The 16,348-nt window shown below is 39.5% G+C and overlaps 2 non-coding genes across 2 annotated transcripts; both read right to left on the reverse strand.

The window, feature by feature from the left end:
* Window positions 1-258: 258 nt before the first annotated feature.
* LOC112725030 (small nucleolar RNA R71) lies at window positions 259-366 on the reverse strand. Its single transcript, XR_003164161.1, has one exon. It is a non-coding gene; the product is annotated as a small nucleolar RNA R71 (small nucleolar RNA).
* A 4,965-nt stretch (window positions 367-5,331) lies between these two features.
* On the reverse strand, window positions 5,332-5,435 carry LOC112724434 (small nucleolar RNA R71). Its single transcript, XR_003163596.1, has one exon. It is a non-coding gene; the product is annotated as a small nucleolar RNA R71 (small nucleolar RNA).
* Window positions 5,436-16,348: the final 10,913 nt, after the last annotated feature.

Raw genomic sequence — 16,348 nt, forward strand, 5'->3', positions numbered from 1 at the left:
ATGATGCAACAGAATTGCAAGTTTCATGAACTTCCATCAGAAGATCCTTTTCAGTTCTTAATTGAATTCTTGCAGATCTGTGATACTGTTAAGACCAATGGGGTTGACTCCGAGGTCTACAGGCTCATGCTTTTCCCGTTTGCTGTAAGAGACAGAGCTAGAATATGGTTGGACTCTCAACCTAAAGATAGCCTGAACTCTTGGGATAAGCTGGTCACGGATTTCTTAGCCAAGTTCTTTCCTCCTCAAAAGCTTAGTAAGCTTAGAGTGGATGTTCAAACCTTCAAACAGAAAGAAGGTGAATGCCTCTATAAAGCTTGGGAGAGATATAAGCAACTGACCAAAAAGTGTCCTTCTGACATGCTTTCAGAATGGACCATCCTGGATATATTCTATGATGGTCTGTATGAATTATCAAAGACGTCATTGGACCATTCTGCAGGTAGATCTATTCACCTAAAGAAAACGCCTGCAGAAGCTCAAGAACTCATTGACATGGTTGCAAATAACCAGTTCATGTACACTTCTGAAAGGAATCCTGTGAGTAATGGGACGCCTCAGAGGAGGGGAGTTCTTGAAATTGATACTCTGAATGCCATATTGGCTCAGAACAAAATATTGACTCAGCAAGTCAATATGATTTCTCAGTGTCTGAATGGATTGCAAGCTGCATCCAACAGTACTCAAGAGGCATCTTCTAAAGAAGAAGCTTATGATCCTGAGAACCCTGCAATAGCAGAGGTGAATTACATGGGTGAACCCTATGGGAATACCTATAATCTCTCATGGAGAAATCATCCAAATTTCTCATGGAAGGATCAACAAAAGCCTCAACAAGGCTTTAATAATGGTGGAAGAAACAGGTTTAGCAATAGCAAGCCTTTTCCATCATCCACTCAGCAACAGACAGAGAATTCTGAGCAGAATTCATCTAGCTTAGCAAATATAGTCTCTGATCTATCTAAGGCCACTCTAAGTTTTATGAATGAAACAAGGTCCTCCATTAGAAATTTGGAGGCACAAGTGGGCCAGCTGATGAGCGGATAATTTATACGCTTTTTGGCATTGTTTTTAGTATGTTTTTAGTAGGATCTAGTTAATTTTAGGGATGTTTTCATTAGTTTTTATGTTAAATTCACATTTCTGGACTTTACTATGAGTTTGTGTGTTTTTTTGAGATTTCAGGTATTTTCTGGCTGAAATTGAGGGACTTGAGCAGAAATCAGATTCAGAGGTTGAAGAAGGACTGCTGATGCTGTTGGATTCTGACCTCCCTGCACTCAAAGTGGATTTTCGGGAGCTACAGAACTCAAAATGGAGCGCTTCCAATTGAATTGGAAAGTAGACATCCAGGGCTTTCCAGCAATATATAATAGTCTATACTTTGGCCAAGAATAGATGACGTAAACTGGCGTTCAACGCCAGCTTTCTGTCCAAATCTGGCATCCAGCGCCAGAAAAGGAGCCAAAACTAGAGTTACACGCCCAAACTGGCCCAAAAGCTGGCATTCAACTCCAAGAAGGACCTCTACACATGCAACACTCGAGCTCAGCCCAAGCACACACCAAGTGGGCCCCGGAAGTGGATTTATGCATCAATTACTTACTTCTGTAAACCCTAGTAGCTAGTTTATTATAAATAGGACATTTTACTATTGTATTAGACATCTTTGGTCTCAGTTTTAATCTATTGTTCATCTTAGGAGACTATTGATCACATTTTAGGGGGCTGGCCATCTCGGCCATGCCTGGACCTTTCACTTATGTATTTTCAACAGTAGAGTTTCTACACTCCATAGATTAAGGTGTGGAGCTCTGCTGTTCCTCAAAGATTAATGTAAAGTACTACTGTTTTCTATTCAATTCATCTTATTTTGCTTCTAAGATATTCATTCGCACTTCAACCTGAATGTGATGAACGTGACAATCATCATCATTCCCTATGAACGCATGCCTGACAACCACTTCCGTTCTACCTTCGACTGAATGAGTATCTCTTAGATCTCTTAATCAGAATCTTCGTGGTGTAAGCTAGAATGATGGCGGCATTCAAGAGAATCCAGAAAGTCTAAACCTTGTCTGTGGTATTCCGAGTAGGATTCGATGATTGAATGACTGTGACGAGCTCCAAACTCGCGATTGCTGGGTGTAGTGACAGACGCAAAAGGATAGTAAATCCTATTCCAGCATAATCGAGAACCGACAGATGAATAGCCGTGCCGTGACAGGGTGCGTTGACCATTTTCACTGAGAGGATAAGATGAAGCCATTGACAAGGGTGATGCCTCCAGACGATTAGCCGTGCCATGACAGGGCATTTGGATCATTTTCCCGAGAGAAGACTGAAAGTAGCCATTGACAATGGTGATGTATCACATAAAGCCAGCCATGGAAAGGAGTAAGACTGATTGGATGAAGATAGCAGGAAAGCAGAGGTTCAGAGGAACGAAAAGCATCTCCATTCACTTATCTGAAATTCCTGCCAATGATTTACATAAGTACCTCTATCCCTATTCTATTATTTATTTTCGAAAACCCATTACTATTTTATATCCACCTAACTGAGATTTACAAGGTGACCATAGCTTGCTTCATACCAACAATCTCCGTGGGATTCGACCCTTACTCACGTAAGGTATTACTTGGACGACCCAGTGCACTTGCTGGTTAGTTGTGCGAAGTTGTGAACCATGGTATTGGCATCATGTGTTTGGTGCCATCCCCAGGGAAAGAAAGAGCGATGAATTTTACATAATCAAAAGTGTGATCACAATTTCTGCGCACCAAGTTTTTGGCGCCGTTGCCGGGGATTGTTTGAGTTTTCGGCAAGCTTTTGGTCCGGTAAAATCAGTGCCAAGTTTGGATCCGGCAACAACACCAAGTTTTTGGCGCCGTTGCCGGAGATTGTTCGAGTTTGGACAACTGACGGTTCATCCTGTTGCTCAGATTAGGTAATTTTCTTTTTGTTTTCTTTTCAAAAATTTTTCAAAAATCTTTCAAAAATTTTTTTCTTTTGTTTTTGAAAAAAAAAAATTTATTCAAAATTTTTAAAGAATGAATTCTAGTGTTTCATGAAGCATGTGAAGCCTGGCTGGCTGTAAAGCCATGTCTAAATTCTTTTGGACTGAGGCTTCCACTCATAAGTATATGAAGTTGGATGAAATATCAGCTGTTGTATACATGAGAGGTATCTATGTTTGCTGAAGCTTGGCTGGCCATTGGCCATGTCTAGTGTTTTGGACCGGAGCTTTCATTGAAAGCTTGGCTGGCTAGTGAGCCATGTCTAATTCCTGGACTGAAGCTTTAGACTAAAATGGCAAGATTCCTGGAATTCATATTAAAAATTTTAGAATCCTTATTTTTCTTTTACAAAATAATTTTCAAAAAAATCCAAAAAAAAATTAGAAAATCATAAAAATAAAAAAATATTTTGTGTTTCTTGTTTGAGTCTTGAGTCATGTTATAAGTTTGGTGTCAATTGCATGTGCATCTTGCATTTTTCGAAAATTCTCATGCATTCATAGTGTTCTTCATGATCTTCAAGTTGTTCTTGGTAAGTCTTCTTGTTTGATCTTTGCATTTGCATGTTTTGTGTCTCTTCTTGTTTTTCATATGCATTCTTGAATTCTTAGTGTCTAAGCATTAAAGAATTCTAAGTTTGGTGTCTTGCATGTTTTCCTTGCATTAAAAATTTTTCAAAAATATGTTCTTGATGTTCATCATGACATTCAAAGTGTTCTTGGTGTTCATATTGACATTCATAGCATTTTTGCATGCATCACATGTTTTGATCTAAAATTCTCATGCATTGCATCATTTTTCTTGTTTTTCTCTCTCTTCATTAAAAATTCAAAAATAAAAAAATATATATCTTTCCCTTTTTCTCTCTCATAAATTCGAAAATTAGATTTGACTTTTTCAAAAATTTTTAAAAATCTAGTTGTTTTTATGAGTCAAATCAAATTTTCAATTTAAAAATCTCATCTTTTTCAAAATCTTTTTCAAAAATCAAATCTTTTTCAAACTTCTTAGTTATTTTCGAAAATTCCAAAAATATTTTTCAAAAACCTTTTTCTTAATTTTATATCAAATTTTCGAAAATAACAATAACAATTAATGTTTTGATTCAAAAATTTCAAGTTTGTTACTTACTTGTTAAGAAAGATTCAAACTTTAAGTTCTAGAATCATATCTTGTGATTTCTTGTGAATCAAGTCATTAGTTGTGATTTTAAAAATCAAATCTTTTTCAAAACTAATTTCAAGCATATCTTTTCAAAATATCTTCTTATCTTATCTTTTTCAAAAATTTGATTTCAAAATATCTTTTCTAACTTCCTAACTTCTTATCTTTTCAAAATTTGTTTCAACTAACTAACTAACTTTTTGTTTGTTTCTTATCTTTTTCAAAACTACCTAACTAACTCTCTCTCTCTCATTTTCGAAAATCCCTTCCTTCTTTTTCAAAATTTCTTTTTAATTAACTATTATTTTAATTTTTAAATCTTAATTTTCGAAAAACTACTAACATCTTTCAAAAAAAAATATTTTCAAAAATCACTAACTCTTTTTCAAAATTTATTTTCGAAAATTCCTTCTCTCTCATCTCCTTCTATTTATTTATTCATTCACTAACATCTCATCTCACATCTCTGCCCTCCTCACAGTTGTGTTTCTTTCTTTACATCACATTCTTTGTCTTCTTCTTTTCTTCTACTAACACAAGGACCTCTATACTGTGGTATAAAGGATCCATATTATTATTATTATTTTTTTTTCTGTGCCCTCTTCTTTGTCATATGAGCAGGAGCAAGGACAAGAATATTCTTGTTGAAGCAGATCCAGAACCTGAGAGGACTCTGAAGAGAAAACTAAGAGAAGCTAAATTATAACAATCCAGAGATAACCTTTCAGAAATTTTTGAACAGGAAGAGGAGATGGCAGCCGAAAATAATAATAATGCAAGGAGGATGCTTGGTGACTTTACTGCACCTAATTCCAATTTACATGGAAGAAGCATCTCTATTCCTGCCATTGGAGCAAACAACTTTGAGCTGAAACCTCAATTAGTTTCTTTGATGCAGCAAAATTGTAAGTTTCATGGACTTCCATCTGAAGATCCTTTTCAGTTCTTAACTGAATTCTTGCAGATCTGTGATACTGTTAAGACTAATGGAGTAGATCCTGAAGTCTATAGGCTCATGCTTTTCCCTTTTGCTGTAAGAGACAGAGCTAGAGTGTGGTTGGATTCTCAACCCAAGGATAGCCTGAACTCTTGGGATAAGCTGGTCAAGGCTTTCTTAGCCAAGTTATTTCCTCCTCAAAAGCTGAGCAAGCTTAGAGTGGATGTTCAAACCTTCAGACAGAAAGAAGGTGATTCCCTCTATGAAGCTTGGGAGAGATACAAAGGACTGACCAAAAAGTGTCCTTCTGACATACTTTCAGAATGGACCATCCTGGATATATTCTATGATGGTTTATCTGAGTTATCAAAGATGTTATTGGATACTTCTGCAGGTGGATCCATTCACCTAAAGAAAACGCCTGCAGAAGCTCAAGAACGCATTGACATGGTTACAAATAACCAGTTCATGTACACTTCTGAAAGGAATCCTGTGAATAATGGGACGCTTATGAAGAAGGGAGTTTTTGAGGTCGATACTCTGAATGCCATATTGGCTCAGAACAAAATATTGACTCAGCAAGTCAATATGATTTCTCAGAGTCTGAATGGAATGCAAGCTGCATCCAACAGTACTCAAGAGGCATCTTCTGAAGAAGAAGCTTATGATCCTGAGAACCCTGCAATAGCAGAGGTGAATTACTTAGGTGAACCTTATGGAAACACCTATAACTCATCATGGAGAAATCATCCAAATTTCTCATGGAAGGATCAAAAGCCTCAACAAGGCTTTAATAATGGTGGAAGAAACAGGTTTAACAATAATAAACCTTTTCCATCATCCACTCAGCAACAGACAGAGAACTCTGAACAAAATACTTCTAATTTAGCAAACTTAGTCTCTGATCTATCTAAGGCCACTGTAAGTTTCATGAATGAAACAAGGTCTTCCATTAGAAATCTGGAAGCACAAGTGGGCCAGCTGAGTAAAAGGATCACTAAAATCCCTCCTAGTACTCTCCCAAGCAATACAGAAGAGAATCCAAAAGGAGAGTGCAAGGCCATTGACATAAGCACCATGGCCGAACCTGTAAGGGAAGGAGAGGACGTGAATCCCAAGGAGGAAGACTCCTGGGACATCCAGTGATCAATAAGGAGCTTCCCTCTGAGGAACCAAAGGAATCTGAGACTCATCTAGAGACCATAGAGATTCCGTTGAACCTCCTTATGCCATTCATGAGCTCTGATGAGTATTCCTCTTCTGAAGAGAATGAGGATGTTACTGAAGAGCAAACAACCAAGTTTCTTGGTGCAATCATGAAGCTGAATGCCAAATTATTTGGCATTGATACTTGGGAAGTTGAACCTCCCTTGTTCATCAATGAACTAAGTGATCTGGATCAACTGACATTGCCTCAGAAGAGACAAGATCCTGGAAAGTTCATAATACCTTGTACCATAGGCACCATGATCTTTAAGGCCTTGTGTGACCTTGGTTCAGGAATAAACCTCATGCCCCTCTCTGTAATAGAGAAACTGGGAATCTATGGGGTGCAAGCTGCTAAAATCTCATTAGAGATGGCAGACAATTCAAGAAAACAGGCATATGGACAAGTAGAGGATGTGTTAGTAAAGGTTAAAGGCCTTTACATCCCTGCTGATTTCATAGTCCTGGATACTGGAAAGGAAGAGGATGAATCCATCATCTTAGGAAGACCTTTCCTGGCCACAGCAAGAGCTGTGATTGATGTTGACAGAGGTGAACTAGTCCTTCAATGGAATGAGGACTCCCTTGTATTTAAAACTCAAGGATCTCCCTCTGCAACCATGGAGAGGAAGCAGGAAAAGCTTCTCTCAAAGCAGAGTCAACCCAAGCCCCCACAGTCAAACTCTAAGTTTGGTGTTGGGAGGCCACAACCAAACTCTAAGTTTGGAGTTGAACTCCCATATCCAAACTCTAAGTTTGGTGTTGGAGAGTCTCAACAATGCTCTGAACATCTGTGAGGCTCCATGAGAGCCCACTGTCAAGCTATTGACATTAAAGAAGCGCTTGTTGGGAGGCAACCCAATTTTTATTTATCTAACTATATTTTTCTTAGTTATATGTCTTTATAGGTTCATGATCATGAGGAGTCACAAAATAAATATAAAAATTGAAAACAGAATCAAAAACAGCAGAAGAAAAATCACACCCTGGAGGAGCATCTGCCTGGCGTTCAACGCCAGAACAGAGCATGGTTCTGGCGCTGAACGCCCAAAATGGGCAGCATTCTGGTGCTGAACGCCCAGAACAAGCATGGTTCTGGCGTTCAACACCAGAAATGGCAACAAATGGGCGTTGAACGCCCAAAATGGGCACCAACCTGGCGCTGAACGCCCAGAGTTGTGTGCAAAGGCATTTTACATGCCTAATTGGTGCAGGGATGCAAATCCTTGACACCCCAGGATCTGTGGACCCCACAGGATCATCTCAGGATCTGTGGACCCCACAGGATCACCTCAGGATCTGTGGACCCCACAGGATCCCCACCTACCTCCACTCACTTCTTCTCACCAATCTCTTTCACACAACCCCATAAACACTCTTCCCCAAAAACCCTTCACCAATCACCTCAATCTCTCTTCCCCATCACCTCTTCACCACTCACATCCATCCACTCTTCCCCATAAACCTACCTCATAAACTCCACCTACCTTCAAAATTCAAAACCAATTTCCCACCCAAACCCACCCATATGGCTGAAACCTTTCCCCCCTCCCTTCCCTATATAAAGCCCTCCATTCTTCATCAAATTCACACAACACACCCCTCTACACCTTTCTTGGCCGAAACACTTCCCACTCTCCCTCTCTTCCATTTCTTCTTCTTCTTCATCTATTCTTTCTTTTATTGCTCGAGGGTGAGCAAAATTCTAAGTTTGGTGTGGTAAAAGCATAAGCTTTTTCTTTTTCCATTACCATTGATGGCACCTAAGACCGGAGAATCCTCTAGAAAGGGGAAAGGGAAGACAAAAGCTTCCACATCCGAGTCATGGGAGATGGAAAGGTTCATCTCCAAAGCCCATCAAGACCACTTCTATGATGTTGTGGCCAAGAAGAAGGTGATCCCTGAGGTCCCTTTCAAACTCAAAAGAAATGAGTATCCGGAGATCCGACATGAAATTCAAAGAAGAGGTTGGGAAGTTCTAACAAATCCCATCCAACAAGTCAGCATCCTAATGGTTCAAGAGTTCTATGCTAATGCATGGATCACCAAGAACCATGATCAAAGTAAGAACCCGGATCCAAAGAACTATGTTACAATGGTTCGGGGGAAATACTTGGATTTTAGTCCGGAAAATGTGAGGTTGGCGTTCAACTTGCCAAACATGGAAGAGAACGCACACCCCTACACAAGGAGAGTCAACTTTGATCAAAGGTTGGACCAAGTCCTTATGGACATATGTGTAGAAGGAGCTCAATGGAAGATTGACTCCAAAGGCAAGCCGGTTCAACTAAGAAGATTGGACCTCAAGCCTGTAGCTAGAGGATGGTTGGAGTTCATTCAATGCTCAATCATTCCCACTAGCAACTGGTCTGAAGTTACTATAGACCGGGCCATCATGATCCATAGCATCATGATTGGAGAAGAGGTGGAAGTTCATGAGATTATACCTCAAGAACTCTACAAGGTGGCTGACAAGTCCTCCACTATGGCAAGGTTAGCCTTTCCTCACCTCATTTGCCACCTATGCAATTTGGCTGGGATTGACATAGAGGGAGATATTCTCATCAAAGAGGACAAGCCCATCACTAAGAAAAAGATGGAGCAAGCAAGAGAGCCCATTCATGGAGCTCAAGAGGCGTATGAAGCTCATCACCATGAGATCCCGGAGATGCCTCAAATGCACTTTCCTCCACAAAACTATTGGGAGCAAATCAACACCTCCCTAGGAGAATTGAGTTCCAATATGGGACAACTAAGGGTGGAACATCAAGAGCACTCCATCATGCTTCATGAAATAAGAGAAGATCAAAAAGCAATGAGGGAGGAGCAACAAAGACAAGGAAGAGACATAGAAGAGCTCAAGGACATCATTGGTTCCTCAAGAAGGAAACGCCACCATCACTAAGGTGGATTCATTCCTTGTTCTTATTTCTTCTGTTTTTCGTTTTCTATGTTATGTGCCTATCTATGTTTGTGTCTTCATTACATGATCATTAGTAGTTAGTAACTTTGTCTTAAAGTTATGAATGTCCTATGAATCCATCACCTCTCTTAAATAAAAATTGTTTTAATTCAAAAGAACAAGAAGTACATGAGTTTTGAATTTATCCTTGAACTTAGTTTAATTATATTGATGTGGTGACAATGCTTCTTGTTTTCTGAATGTATGCTTGAACAGTGCATATGTCTTTTGAAGTTGTTGTTTAAGAATGTTAAATATGTTGGCTCTTGAAAGAATGATGACTAGGAGACATGTTATTTGATAATCTGAAAAATCATAAAAATGATTCTTGAAGCAAGAAAAAGCAGCAAAGAACAAAGCTTGCAGAAAAAAAAAATAGGCGAAAAAAAAAAAATAAAATAGAAAGAAAAAGGAAAAGCAAGCAGAAAAAGCCAAAAGCTCTTAAAACCAAGAGGCAAGAGCAAAAAGCCAATAACCCTTAAAACCAAAAGGCAAGGGAAATAAAAAGGATCCCAAGGCTTTGAGCATCAGTGGATAGGAGGGCCTAAAGGAATAAAATCCTGGTCTAAGCGGCTAAACCAAGCTGTCCCTAACCATGTGCTTGTGGCGTGTAGTTGTCAAGTGAAAACTTGAGACTGAGCGGTTAAAGTCAAGGTCCAAAGCAAAAAAAAGAGTGTGCTTAAGAACCCTGGACACCTCTAATTGGGGACTTTAGCAAAGCTGAGTCACAATCTGAAAAGGTTCACCCAAATTATGTGTCTGTGGCATTTATGTATCCGGTGGTAATACTGGAAAACAAAGTGCTTAGGGCCACGGCCAAGACTCATAAAGAACCTGTGTTCAAGAATCATTATACTGAACTAGGAGAATCAATAACACTATCTGAACTCTGAGTTCCTATAGATGCCAATCATTCTGAACCTCAATGGATAGAGTGAGATGCCAAAACTATTCAAGAGGCAAAAAGCTATAAGTCCCGCTCATTTGATTGGAGCTATGTTTCATTGATAGTTTGGAATTTATAGTATATTCTCTTCTTTTTATCCTATTTGATTTTCAGTTGCTTGGGGACAAGCAACAATTTAAGTTTGGTGTTGTGATGAGCGGATAATTTATACGCTTTTTGGCATTGTTTTTAGTATGTTTTTAGTAGGATCTAGTTACTTTTAGGGATGTTTTCATTAGTTTTTATGTTAAATTCACATTTCTGGACTTTACTATGAGTTTGTGTGTTTTTCTATGATTTCATGTATTTTCTGGCTGAAATTGAGGGACTTGAGGAGAAATCAGATTCAGAGGTTGAAGAAGGACTGCTGATGCTGTTGGATTCTGACCTCCCTGCACTCAAAGTGAATTTTCTGGAGCTACAGAACTCGAAATGGCGCGCTTCCAATTGTGTTGGAAAGTAGCCATCCAGAGCTTTCCAGCAATATATAATAGTCCATACTTTGGCCAAGAATAGATGACGTAAACTGGCGTTCAACGTCAGCTTTCTGCCCAAATCTGGCGTCCAACGCCCAAACTGGCACAAAAGCTGGCGTTCAACTCCAACAAGGACCTCTACATGTGCAGCACTCGAGCTCAGCCCAAGCACATACCAAGTGGGCCCCGGAAGTGGATTTATGCATCAATTACTTACTTCTGTAAACCCTAGTAGCTAGTTTATTATAAATAGGACCTTTTACTATTGTATTAGACATCTTTGGTCTCAGTTTTAATCCATTGTTCATCTTAGGAGACTATTGATCACGTTTTAGGGGGCTGGCCATCTCGGCCATGCCTGGACCTTTTACTTGTGTATTTTCAACGGTAGAGTTTCTACACTCCATAGATTAAGGTGTGGAGCTCTGCTGTTCCTCAAAGATTAATGCAAAGTACTACTGTTTTCTATTCAATTCATCTTATTTCGCTTATAAGATATTCATTCGCACTTCAACCTGAATGTGATGAACGTGACAATCATCATCATTCCCTATGAACGCGTGCCTGACAACCACTTCCGTTCTACCTTCGACTGAATGAGTATCTCTTAGATCTCTTAATCAGAATCTTCGTGGTGTAAGCTAGAATGATGGCGGCATTCAAGAGAATCCGGAAAGTCTAAACCTTGTCTATGGTATTCCGAGTAGGATTCGATGATTGAATGACTGTGACGAGCTCCAAACTCGCGATTGCTGGGCGTAGTGACAGACGCAAAAGGATAGTAAATCCTATTCCAGCATGATCGAGAACCGACAGATGAATAGCCGTGCCGTGACAGGGTGCGTTGACCATTTTCACTGAGAGGATAAGATGAAGCCATTGACAAGGGTGATGCCTCCAGACGATTAGCCGTGCCGTGACAGGGCATTTGGATCATTTTCCCGAGAGAAGACCGAAAGTAGCCATTGACAATGGTAATGTATCACATAAAGCCAGCCATGGAAAGGAGTAAGACTGATTGGATGAAGATAGCAGGAAAGCAGAGGTTCAGAGGAACAAAAAGCATCTCCATTCGCTTATCTGAAATTCCTGCCAATGATTTACATAAGTACCTCTATCCCTATTCTATTATTTATTTTCGAAAACCCATTACTATTTTATATCCACCTGACTGAGATTTACAAGGTGACCATAGCTTGCTTCATACCAACAATCTCCATGGGATTCGACCCTTACTCACGTAAGGTATTACTTGGACGACCCAGTGCACTTGCTGGTTAGTTGTGCGAAGTTGTGAACCATGGTATTGGCATCATGTGTTTGGCGCCATCACCAGGGAAAGAAAGAGCGATGAATTTTACATAATCAAAAGTGTAATCACAATTTCTCCGCACCACCAGCTGAGTAAAAGGGTCACTGAAACTCCTCCTAGTACTCTTCTAAGCAATACAGAAGAAAATCCAAAGAGAGAGTGCAAGGCCATTGATTTGACCATCATGGCCGAACCTACAAGGGAGGAGGAGGACGTGAATCCTAGTGAGGAAGACCTCCTGGGACGCTCAGTGACCAATAAGGAGTTTTCCTTTGAGGAACCAAAGGAATCTGAGGCTCATCTAGAGACCATAGAGATTCTATTGAACCTCCTTCTACCCTTCATGAGCTCTGATGAGTATTCTTCTTCTGAAGAGAATGAAGTCATTACTGAAGAGCAAGTTGCTAAGTACCTTGGTGCAATCATGAAGCTGAATGCCAAATTATTTAGTAATGAGACTTGGGATGATGAACCTCCCTTGCTCACCAATGAACTAAATGCATTGGATAGGCAGAAATTACCTCAAAAGAAACAGGATCCTGGTAAATTCCTAATTCCCTGTAACATAGGCACCATGACCTTTGAGAAGGCTCTGTGTGACCTGGGGTCAGGAATAAACTTAATGCCACTCTCTGTAATGGAAAAACTTGGGATCTTTGAGGTGCAAGCTGCCAAAATCTCATTAGAGATGGAAGATAACTCAAGAAAACAGGCTTATGGACAAGTAGAGGATGTGTTAGTGAAGGTTGAAAGCCTTTACATCCCTGCTGATTTCATAATCCCAGACACGGGGAAGGATGAGGATGAATCCATCATCCTTGGAAGACCCTTCCTAGCCACAGCAAAAGTTGTGATTGATGTGGACAGAGGGTAGTTGATCCTTCAACTGAATGAGGGCAACCTTGTGTTTAAAACTTAAGGATCCCCTTCTGTAACCATGAAGAGGAAGCATGAAAAGCTTCTCTCACTGCAGAGTCAACCAAAATCCCCATAGTCAAACTCTAAGTTTGGTGTTGGGAGGCCACAACCAAACTCTAAGTTTGGTGTTGAACCCCCACATTCAAACTCTAAGTTTGGTGTTGGGAGGTCCCAACAATGCTCTGAACATCTATGAGGCTCCATGAGAGCTCACTGTCAAGCTACTGACATTAAAGAAGCGCTTGTTGGGAGGCAACCCAATGTTATTTAATTATATCTATTTTATTTTTATTTTTATTTCGTGTTTTATTAGGTTGATGATCATGTGGAGTCAAAAAAAACTACTGAAAAATCAAAAATAGAATGAAAAATAGCATTAAAAATAGCACACCCTAGAGGAGGAGCATTCTGGCATTTAACGCCAGAAACAAGCACCAAGCTGGCGTTTAACGCCAGAAACAAGCATCTACCTGGCGTTAAACGCCAGAAACAAGCTACTTTTGGGCGTTTAACGCCAAAAACAGGCAGCAGTCTGGCGTTAAATGCCAGGATTGCACAGCAAGGACGTTTTACACATCTAATTGGAGCAGGGATGCTAAGTCCTTGACCCCACTGGATCTGTGGGCCCCACAGGATCCCCATAATTCATCTCAAGGGTCCATAGATCAGTAGTAGAGCATTTGACTGCACAACAAGAGAGCCCACTCATGGACCTCAACAAGAGCATGAGGAATTCCCTCACCAAGAATTCCTGAGATACCTCAAGGGATACATTTTCCTCTACAAAACTATTGGGGGCAATGATGAGCGGATAATTTATACGCTTTTTGGCATTGTTTTTAGTATATTTTAGTATATTTTAATTAGTTTTTATTATATTTTTATTAGTTTTTATTTAAAAATCACTCTTCTGGACTTTACTATGAGTTTGTATATTTTTCTGTGATTTCAGGTATTTTCTGGCTGAAATTGAGGGACCTGAGCAAAAATCTGATTCAAAGGCTGAAAAAGGACTGCAGATGCTGTTGGATTCTGACCTCCCTTCACTCAAAGTGGATTTTCTGGAGCTACAGAAGCCCAATTGGTGCGCTCTCAATTGCGTTGGAAAGTAGACATCCTGGGCTTTCTAGAAATATATAATAGTCCATACTTTGCCTGATATTTGATGGCCCAAACAGGCGTTCCAAGTCAGCTCAAGAATTCTGGCGTTTAACTCTAAAACTGGCACAAAAGCTGGAGTTAAACGCCGAAACTGGCACAAAAGCTAGCGTTTAACTCCAAGAAAGGTCTCTACATGAAAGCTTCAATGCTCAACCCAAGCACACACCAAGTGGGCCCGGAAGAAGATTTCTGCATTAATTACTGATTTCTGTAACCCTAGGCTACTAGTTCTCTATAAATAGGACCTTTTGCTATTGTATTACAGACACGAGATATACTTTTGATCTTTGAGAGTCTTATGCACGTTTGGAGGCTGGCCATTCGGCCATGCCTAGACCTTGTTCTTATGTATTTTCAACGGTGGAGTTTCTACACACCATAGATTAAGGTGTGGAGCTCTGCTGTTCTTCATGAATTAATACAAGTACTATTGTTTTTCTATTCAACTGAAGTCTATTTCTTCTCCAAGATATTCATTCGTTCTTCAACTTGATGAATGTGATGATCCATGACACTCATCATCATTCTCACCTATGAACGCGTGACTAACAACCACTTCCGTTCTACATGCAACCAAGCTTGAATGTGTATCTCTTGGGTTTCTAATCTAAGATTGGAACCTTCGTGGTATAGGCTAGAATTATTGGCAGCCATTTCTGAGATCCGGAATGTCTAAACCTTGTCTGTGGTATTCTGAGTAGGATCTGGGAAGAGATGACTGTGACGAGCTTCAAACTCGCGATTGTGGGACGTGTGACAGACGCAAAAGGATCAATGGATCCTATTCCGACATGATCGAGAACCGACAGCTGATTAGCCGATGTTGTGACAGAGCATCAGAACCATTTTCACTGAGAGGACGGGATGTGGCCATTGACAACGGTGATGCCCAACATAAAGCTTGCCATGGAAAGGAGTATGAATGATTGGAAGAAGGCAATAGGAAAGCAGAGGTTCAAGGGGAACAAAGCATCTTCATACGCTTATCTGAAATCCACCAATGAATTACATAAGTATCTCTATCTTTATTTTATGTTTATTTTCATCACCTTAAACTCCATAACCATTTGAATCCTCCTGACTGAGATTTACAAGATGACCATAGCTTGCTTCAAGCCGACATTCTCCGTGGGATCGACCCTTACTCACGTAAGGTTTATTACTTGGACGACCCAGTGCACTTGCTGGTTAGTTGTGCGGAATTGTGACAAAGTGTGATTCACGTTTAAGAGCTCCAAGTCCTTGGCACCATTGTTGATGATCACAATTTCATGCACCAAGTTTTTGAAGCCGTTGCCGGGGATTGTTCGAGTTTGGACAACTGACGGTTCATCTTGTTGCTTAGATTAGGTATTTTTTTTTTCAGAATTTTTAGGAATGAATTCTTGAGTTTCAAGGTGATGTTCTTATCATCACAAAAGCTGATTGATTCTCATCAATTTAGCTGCTGAATGTAATGTCCTGCTGAAGCTTGGCCAAACATGTCTAATCTTTTTAGACTGAAGCTTTAGACTAACATTGCATGATTCCTGGAATTCTTATTAAAAGTTTTGATTCTCTTTATTTTCTTTTCTATATAATTTTTGAAAAAATACAAAATTTTTTTATAAAACCATAAAAACCAAAAATATTTTATGTTTCTTGTTTGAGTCTAGTATTAATTTTTAAGTTTGGTGTCAATTGCATGACTTTCTTCTTCTTGCATTTTTCGAATTTATGCATTATGTTCTTCATTAATCTTCAAGTTGTTCTTGATGATTTCATTGCTTTGATCTTCAAATCCTCTTGTTTTGTATGTTTTTTTGTTTCTTACATGCATTTTTACATTGTTATAGTCCTTAGTATACAAACTTTTAAGTTTGGTGTCTTGCATGCATTGTTTACTTGATCTTAGTTGCATTTTTATTATTTCTCATCATCAAAAATTCAAAAAAATATTTTTAAACTATGTCTTTTCAAGTCAATAATACAGAGAATTGAAGATTCAGAACATTCAGCAGAGGAATCAAACAGAAAAAGCTGGGCGTTCAAAACGCCCAATGAAGAAGGAAAACTGGCATTTAAACGCCAGCCAGGGTACCTGGCTGGGCGTTTAACGCCCAAAAAGGTAGAGATTTGGGCGTTAAACGCCAGAATGGGCACCATTCTGGGTGTTTAACGCCAGGATGACACTAGAGGGAAGATTTTGTTTTTAATTCACATTTTTTTCAAGTTTTCATAATTTTTCAAAATCAAATCTTTTTCAA

Source organism: Arachis hypogaea, chromosome 11 (genome assembly GCF_003086295.3).
Source record: "Arachis hypogaea cultivar Tifrunner chromosome 11, arahy.Tifrunner.gnm2.J5K5, whole genome shotgun sequence".
Classification (NCBI taxonomy): domain Eukaryota; kingdom Viridiplantae; phylum Streptophyta; class Magnoliopsida; order Fabales; family Fabaceae; genus Arachis; species Arachis hypogaea.